Source organism: Trichechus manatus, unplaced genomic scaffold, assembly GCF_000243295.1.
Source record: "Trichechus manatus latirostris isolate Lorelei unplaced genomic scaffold, TriManLat1.0 scaffold00060, whole genome shotgun sequence".
Taxonomy (NCBI): Eukaryota; Metazoa; Chordata; class Mammalia; order Sirenia; family Trichechidae; genus Trichechus; species Trichechus manatus.
Window position 1 is genome coordinate 13,406,672 of NW_004443996.1, and position 9,258 is coordinate 13,415,929.

The 9,258-nt window shown below is 36.1% G+C and overlaps 1 pseudogene; it reads left to right on the top strand.

The window, feature by feature from the left end:
* The first annotated feature begins 941 nt into the window (after positions 1-941).
* Positions 942-1,328, top strand: LOC101355015 (riboflavin kinase pseudogene; annotated as a pseudogene).
* The last annotated feature ends 7,930 nt before the right edge of the window (positions 1,329-9,258 follow it).

Here is a 9,258-nt window from a genome sequence, read left to right on the forward strand (position 1 = left end):
AATAAACTCACACCTATCGATAATCACACTGAATTTAAATGGCCTAAATACACCCATAAAGAGACACAGGGTGACAGAATGGATTAAAAAAAAATGACTTATCAAAATGCTGTCTACAAGAGACACACCTTAGACACAAAGACAATTATATTAAAAATCAAAGGATGGAAAAAAATATATCAAGCAAACAGCAACAAAAAAGAGCAGGAATGGCCATACTAATCTCAGATAAAATACACTTTAAGACAAAATCCACCATAAAAGACAAGGAAGGACATTCTATAATGATTAAAGAGACAATCCACCATGAGGATAGGACAATAATAAATATCTAAGCAATCAATGACAGGGCCCCAAAATATGTAAAACAAACTCTAATAGCACTGAAAAGAGAAATCGACACACAATAATAGTAGGAGACTTCAACACACCACTCTCGGTAAAGGACAGAACATCTAGAAAGAAACTCAGCAAAGGTACAGAAGATCTAAAGGCCATAATCAAACAACTTAACCTCATAGACATGCAGAACACTCCATCCAACAGCAGCAAAGTATACATTCTTCTCCAAAGCACATGGAACGTTCTCCAGAATAGACCACATCTTAGGCCACAAAGCAACCTTCAACAAAATCCAAAACACTGAGATAATACAAAGCATCTTCTCTGATCACAATGCCATAAAAGTAGAAGTTAATACAAGGAAGAGCAAGGAAATAAAAAACATGGAAACTGAATAACACCTTGTTTAAAAACCACTGGGTAATAGAAGAAATCAAAGATGGAATCAAGAAATTCCTGGAGGAGGGACCCGACACTGCGTGTCTTCAGCCCACCCCAGCCCGTTGTGCTTGCTCCCACCCACCCGCCCGGCCAAACTCGGCCCGTGTCCCCGGCTGGTCCCCTGCGGGCGGTAGCCCACGCCCCAAACCGGTGGCGTCATGAGGCACTTGCCATACTTCTGCCCCGGCCTGGTGGTGCGGGGCTTCCGCCGGAGCTCCAAACAGCTGGGCAGCCCCACAGCTAACTTTCCTGAACAAGAAGTAGATAATCTTCCAGCTTATATATCCACTGGCATTTATTATAGTTGGGCCAGTGTTGGAAGTGGCGATGTCTGTAAGATGGTGGTGAGCATAGGATGGAACCCATACTACAGGAATATGAAAAAGTCCATGGAAACTCATATCATGCATACCTTCAAAGAAGACTTCTATGGAGAAATCCTCAACGTGGCCATCGTTGGCTACCTGAGACCAGAAAAGAACTTTGATTCTTTAGAGTCATTTATTTCAGCAATTCAAGGTGATATTGAGGAAACTAAGAAATGACTAGATTTACCAGTACATTTGAAACTCAAAGAAAACAATTTCTTCCAGGTTCCTAAAACCAAAATACTGAATGGCCACTGCTGAAAAATCATCTTATTTGTTTATTCACTGTTTTCTCGTATTTCACTGTTCATAACTATGTAGTCTCATTTTGGTTGTATTTTAAAAATGAAACATTTTCCTACAGCTGTGAATTAGTTTAAACATTACAATGTAGTTACTATGTTATGCTTCAGCTGTAAAAACCATTATGCCACTGTACTGAAAAGATTCATTTAAAATCAAGGTTCTTTTTTATGTATTGTGTTAATGAAAACTTTCAAATCTTTTCAAAATATACCACTAGAAAGGTCTTATATTCTTATGATGGAAATAAAGTGTATATAAGTATGGATGCAAAGGCAAGTCACTAGTTTGAGATGACAAGTATAATTCTTGGGGTAAAATACCAGCATATATGTACTTGTATAGCACATGCAGCTAAGTAGAGAAGGCTTATGAAAGTACATGCGTTAAAAACAAAGGTTTGGTAGTTTATTACAAACCTAAGGGGGAAAATCCATACTTTGTATTTTTGATATATTGTACATTTACATTTCATTTTAATTAGTCGTTTCCTTCATGAGTTCAAATCATTGTACTCTTCCTTTTTTATATAAACCTGCCTCAATTCTAAGTCAATTCTTGACTCCCTCCTCCTACCATTTGTTGATTTTTTTTAAGACAAAGAAAAATGAATATTTTTCAAATCTATACGTCTCATTTTTTGTGTTGGGCAACACTTCTCTCTCCTTTTTAAGAGTAGATATCCTTGTTCAACATTTTTCTTGATTTTGGCTCTTTTTTCCTTTAAGTGATTGTCTGTATCAGTTTTTTTCAATTTAGAATATCTTACAGATGTACACTTACAAGAGATTGAATCCATCTTAACGTTTCATCCTTTCACAATATGGACAGTGATTACCATGTAGATCTGTATTGCATTTTTTTGGGGGGGGTACTTCATCTTTAGGTTTCCTCAAGATTTAAATTAACTCATAGCAGTTCATTTATACAGACCAGTTTCTTAAGGAACACAAAATGGTTGTCCCCTCCCTCTCTGGGAAAAAATTTAAGAGTCAATGAAACTATGAAAAATAGAAAGTTACTTATTTTTAACATTTATTGTATGGTCCTGAGCAAATCTAAACTCTGTGCATATACAACTGTAAAAATGTAATTAAATGCCAGTCTAAATAGTGCCTGTAGCTAGCATAAAAAGCATAAATAATAAAGTTTCAGTTAAATAAACTTCATCCTATGCATTTTTCCTCCTAACTATATGATTTTTGGTCACTTGAGTCTTTTGTTTATATTGGCAGAAATTTGAAATCTTTGGATATTTAGGAAATTAAGATTCCAGATTGATTTGGGCCACTAAAGTAGTACATTGCATCATTCACCTCAGCACCCGGTTTAGGGGCAGGGGCAGTATATAGATGGTAATTTTAAAGGTGATAGCAACTCATTATAAATCAGTTTTCTCTAAATCAGCATTAATGAATTAGAACCAACTTTAATAAAAATATTTATAAATTATATAGAAAAAATGTCTTAACACTGATGTTAGAGTAGAGGGAAACATGGATAAATTCAGTTGGATTGTGCTTTACTTTATGATGTATGGATTTGTGGTAAACAAAGCAGTTTATGGTTTTTTTAATTAAAATTTTTAGAAAATGTAGTTTTAAATGTTAGAAATCTAGTGCTTGAAAGATGCCTAAATTGTCAACGGCTTTATGAAGCAAAGTTAAAAACAAACGTGAAATGTTAAAACAGATTTGCATTTGTTTTGTTTGAATAGCTTGCTGCTAATCATGTCCTCATAAGTGTGAAAGATCTTTACCATGTTATTGTCATCTTGAGTTTTATTAAATAGCCATTGCTTTTGAAAACCTTGGTGTACCATTTAGGGGTTAGATAATAGTATTAAATTTACATTTTCAAAAGTTTTATATTAAGTATTTATTGTACAAAGTTACAGTAGTAACAATCTGATTAGCCTGAATATTTTCAAGCACTGAAATAAATTTTGTCTAAGTGAAAACAAGAATGAAAACACATTATACCAAAACATTAGAGACACAGCAAAGGTCAATTTATAGTAATAGATGCACACATCAAAAAAGAAGAAAGGGACAAAATCAAAATGTTAGCTACACAATTCGAACAAATAGAAAGAGAGCAGCAAAAGAAGCCCACAGCCACCAGAAGAAAGGAAATAATAAACATCAGAGCAGAAATAAATGAAATAGAGAATAGGAAAACAATAGATCAGCAAAACCAAAAGTTGGTTCTTTGAAAGGATCAACAAAATCAACAAACCATTGGCCAAACTGACAAAAAAATACAGGAGAGGGTGCAAATAACCCAAATAAGAAATGAAATGGGGATACATTACAACAGATCCAATTGAAATAAAAAGGATCATAATAGAGTACTATGAAAAACTGTCCTCCAATAAATTTGAAAACCTAGAGGAAAAGGACAAATTTCTAGAAACACACTACCTACCTCAACTAACACAAACTGAGATCAAAAATCTGAACAGACCCATAACAAGAGAAGAGACTGAAAAGACAAAAAAAAAAAAAACAAAAAAAACTCCCATCAAAAATAAGTCCTGGCCCAGAATGCTTTACCAGGGAATTTGACCAAACATTCAGAGAAGAGTTTACGCCAATTCTACTCAAACTCTTTCAAAACATAGAAGAGAAAGAAAAACTCTCTAACTTATTCTATGAAGCCAGCATCACCCTGATTCCAAAGCCAAGTAAAAATATCACCAAAAAGAAGACTAAAGACCAATATCCCTCATGACTATAAATACAAAAATTTTCAACAAAATTGTAGCAAACAGAATTTAACAACATATTAAGAAAATCATCCATCCTGATCAAGTGGGATTCATACCAGGAATGCAAAGGTGGTTTAACATTAAAAAATCAATCAATGTAATTCACCACGTAAAATAAAGAAAAAGCATCACATGATTATATCAATTGATACACAAAAGTCATTTGATAAAATACAACACACTTTCCTGATAAAAACTCAGCAAAATAGGAATAGAATGGAAATTCCTCAACATAATTAAGAGCATATATGCAAAATCAACAGCCAACATTATTCTCAATGGAGAAAAACTGAGATCCTTCCCCTTGAGAATGGGAATGAGATGAGGACGCCAATTAACTCCACTCTTATTCAATATTGTACTGAAAGTCCTAGCCAGAGAAATAAAGCCAGAAAGAGAAATAAAGGGTATCCAAATCAGAAAGGAAGAAGTAAAACTATCCCTATTCTCAGATAATATGATCCTATACATAGAAAACCCCAAAGATTCCACATGAAAGCTTCTGGATTTAATAGAAGAATTCAGCAATGTTGGAGGTACAAGATCAACATGCAAAAATCAGTTGGATTCCTTTACACTAACAGGGTGAATTCTGAAAAGGAAATCAAGAAATCAATACCATTTATAATAGCCCCCAAATTATAAAATACCTAGGATTAAACCTAATCAGGGATGTAAAAGACTTATACAATGAAAACTACAAAACACTACTGCAAGAAACTAAGAGACTACATAATTAGGACATTTTGTGCTCATGGATTGGAAGATTTAATACTGTGAAAATGTCAATACTACCCACAGCGATCCATAAATACAATGCAATCCCAATCCAAATCCTAACAACATTCTATACTGAAATGGAAAAAGCAATCACCAACTTTATATGGATAGTAGAGAAACGTTGAATAGTCAAAGCAATATTGAAGAAGAATAAAGTAAGTGGCCTCATACTCCACAATCTCAAAACCTACTAGACAGCTACAGTACTAAAACGGCCTGGTATTGGTTCAGTGATAGACACATAGATCAGTGGAATAGACTTAGAACCCAGAAATAAGTCCATCCATCTCTGGACAACTGATTTTCCACAAGGGGTCAAAGTCCATTCAATGAGAGAAAAAAAGTCTCTTTAACAAATGATGTTGACAAATATAATACCAACTTGCAGAAAAATGAAAGAGAACCCATTCCTCACATTATACACAAAAACTAACTCAAAATGGATCAAAGACCTAAATGTGAAACCTAAAACTATAAAGTTCTTGGAAGAAAATGTAGGGATAAAACTATGAGACCTAATTTTTTTAATATAAACTATCAAACACAACTAAAAATGTATGAATAGCAGAAGGCAAAATAGATAACTGGACCTCATAAAAAATTAAATATTTATGCTCATCAAAAATCTTCATCAGACTTCCAGGCAACGTGGCACTATAGACAGAAGCACCACGCCATCCCTCCACAGCAAAGACCCAAAAAACTAAGTCAAACAGAGACAAACTTCAATCCTGAAACCCTAAGCATGAAATGAAGAGATGAAGAACTCAGCCAAGCACCAAATGGAATAAGAAACTGACAGAGAAGAGATAGTGAGGAGAGATATGTGCGGAGGTCGCCTATCAGCTAACGCAGCATGGATTCGCCATCTTGGAATCCTATTGGAGATCAGTGAACAGGGAGGAAGGGAAAGAAGCTTCATAGAGCTCCCAGCAGGAGAAAGAAAAATCGGTAACCAGTGATATACACTTTCCAACATCCCACCCTTCTTCACCCCCTCTCAGCCTCCTCTGCTTCCTGCGGCCACAGTTTCTTGGCCGGGAGGCAGTGGTTTCAGCCCTGTGCCACTTGGATTCCACCTTCCCACACTAGCCGACTACTTGAGTGCCATTTGTTTGTTGTTGGTGTTACTTTCTTCCACTTCTTTTGGTTTCTTCCTTATCTCTCACCACCTCCCCCTCCTTTATCTCAAATACCTGGCTCCGTGTGCCATCTTTGCTTCTTCCTGAAAGGCTGTGAAATGCCGCTAGACTGTGGAATTGCTTCCCAGACCATGCCGCCAAACTGTTGGGATCCCCCAGAGCTTTTGTTTGTTTGTTCTGATTTGTTCTGTTTTGATTTGTTTGTTTGTGTCTTTTTCTTTTCTCAGCTTGGGAGACCCTTCTAGCCGGGCTGTACTGCATGGCTTGGGAGCTACTTCCTCAGTCTGTGCAGCTGCGCAGTGGGATCCCTGGGGACATTTTTTTTTTTTTTTTTGGTTGTTTTGTTTTGTTTGTTTTGCATTCTTTTCTCTCTTTTCCCCATTTTGTCTTTCTTCATTTCTCAGTTTCTCATCTTTCTGTAATTAACTTCTCTTCCTGAATACCTGGCACTCTGTGACACCTCTACCTCTTCTAGACAGGCTGTACTTTGCAGCCTGGGAGTCACTTCCCCAGTCTTCACAGCCACACGGGGGGATCCATGGGGGATTTTCTTTTTCTTTTTTTCCTAATTTTTATTTATTTATTTATCTTTCTTTTACCCTTTTTCTTTTTCTTTTTCTCCATTTCTCGGTCTTTCATACATCCACTCCAATGGCAAGCTCCCTTAGCACGCTTTTTTGTTTGTTTGTTTGTTTTTTGCTCCCATTTCTCTCTCCTCTCTCTCCTCTTTCCCATACCCATCTTAGTTCTACATATCCCAATCTCCCCTCTCCTTCCTGCCTGCCTGCACCGTGTGCTGAACATCACACCCCCAAGGAGCACAGGCATGGCCTACTGGAACCTGCCCTGCACAGATTCCCGGCCCACCCACCTGGCCCTAGTATGTGCCACAAACAACTCATCCTACCAATGCGCCTTCAACTAAACCTGCCCTGCTACACCACAGCTGAGCGACTAATGCAGCCCATTGGACAAGGAGCCAAAAAGTATCGTGCCCACAAATGAGCAAACAACAGAATGCACAGCCCACCTGCTACGACATAACCAAATAAAACAAAAAAGCAGGACAAAACAAACAAATCTGCAATCAATAAACAAGGGAAATAACTACTGAATGTCCTGAAGACAGCAGACAATATCAAAATATTTACAAAAACAAGACAAGATGGTTCCAGAAGGCGTCCAAAATAAAACACCAGATGACTTTCCAGTAGAAGAAAAGGCACTCAAACTACCTGATAGGGAATTGAAATCGCTACTATTCAGAGCTATCCAAGAGCTGACACAAAAAGCAGACAAAATGAGGAAAAATTAGACAAACTTATGGACATGGCAGAAAAATTCATGGAAAATACAAATTAAAAAAAATCGAAGAATTCAGGAAAATAATACAGGAACAAAATGCCAAAATAAATTCATAACTAGAAATCATACAAAAACAACAATTAGAAATCCAAAAGTTAAACAACAAGATCTCAGAAATAGACAGTGTCATAGAGGTGCTGAGGAGAAGTTTCAAAATGATGGAAGACAAGATCAGTGAAATTGAAGACAACCACTTGGATACAACTATGAGGAAAAATCGGAAAAAAGGATGAATAAAAATGAAGAAACCCTGAGAATTATGTGGGATACAATAAAAAGCAAAAATCTGTGAGTGACTGGAATTCCAGAACAGTGTGAGAAAACAGAAAATACAGAGAGGATCAAGGCAGAATTGATGACAAAAAACTTCCCCAATATCATAAAAGATGAGAAGCTGGCCATCCAAGAAACTCAACGAACCCCATATAGGATAGACCCCAAAAGAAAATCACCAAGGCATATCATAATCACACTCACTAAAACCAAAGACAAACAAAGAATTCTGAGAGCTGCTCGAGTAAAACAAAAAAGTCACATACAGAGGATAAACAATGAGACTAAGCTTGGATTATTCAGCAGAAACCATGCAGGCAAGAAGGCAATGGGATGACATATAGAAAACCTTGAAAGAAAAGAATTGCCACCCAAGAATAATATATCCTGTAAAATTCTCATTCAAATATGATGGTGAAATTAGGTCATTTCCAGATGAACAGAAATTAAGGGACTATGTAAAAACCAAACCAAACTTACAAGATTTATTAAAGAGAGTCCTTCAATCTGAGAACAAACAACATCAGACCACAAGCTGAATATGGGACACAAGATTCTACTAGCCAGATAACTACCTAGGAAAAGAACTCTTAAGGACTATGCAAAACCAAAGAATTACAACAAGGAACTGGAGGGGTAAATCTGTAAATGACAACAGCATCAGAACCATAAAAGAGAGAATAAACGGTGTAGGTATAGAACCTTCTAATGGAGACGAAGGCAAGGCGATACCAAGTAATAATAGACTGGTTCAAATCTATGAAGATAAGGGTAAATTGCAAGGTAACCACAAAGAAAGTTAATGAACCTACTCATCAAAATAAAAAGAAAAAACATAAAGACTCAGTAAAAACAAAACCTACAAAAACAAAAGAAATGAAAAAAAAATAAACAAAAAAAATTCAGCACAGAAGGGTAAGAGGAACAAAGAAAACCTCAGTACCACAAAAAAAAAAAAACTACAAAAAGACAGCAATAAACTTACATCTATCAATAATTACACTGAATGTAAATGGCCTCAATGCACCCATAAAGAGACGGAGAATGACAGAATGGATAAAAAAAAAAACAGGATCCATCAACATGCTGTCTACAAGAGACACATCTTAGAAACAAAGACATGAATTTATTAAAAATCAAAGGTTGGAAAAAATATATCAAGCTAACAACCACCAAAAAAGAGCAGGAGTGTCAATACTAATCTTAGATAAAATAGACTTCAAAACAAAATCCACCATAAAAGACAAGGAAGGACACTATATAATGATTAAGGGGATGACCCATCATGAAGACAGAACAATAATAAACATCTATGCACCCAATGATAGGGCTCCAAAATACATAAAACAAACTCTAACAGTACTGAAAAGAGAAATTGACAGTTCCACAGTAATAGTAGGAGACCAACACACCACTCTCAGTAAATGACAGAACATCTAAAAAGAAACTCAGCAAAGATACAAAAGACCTAAAG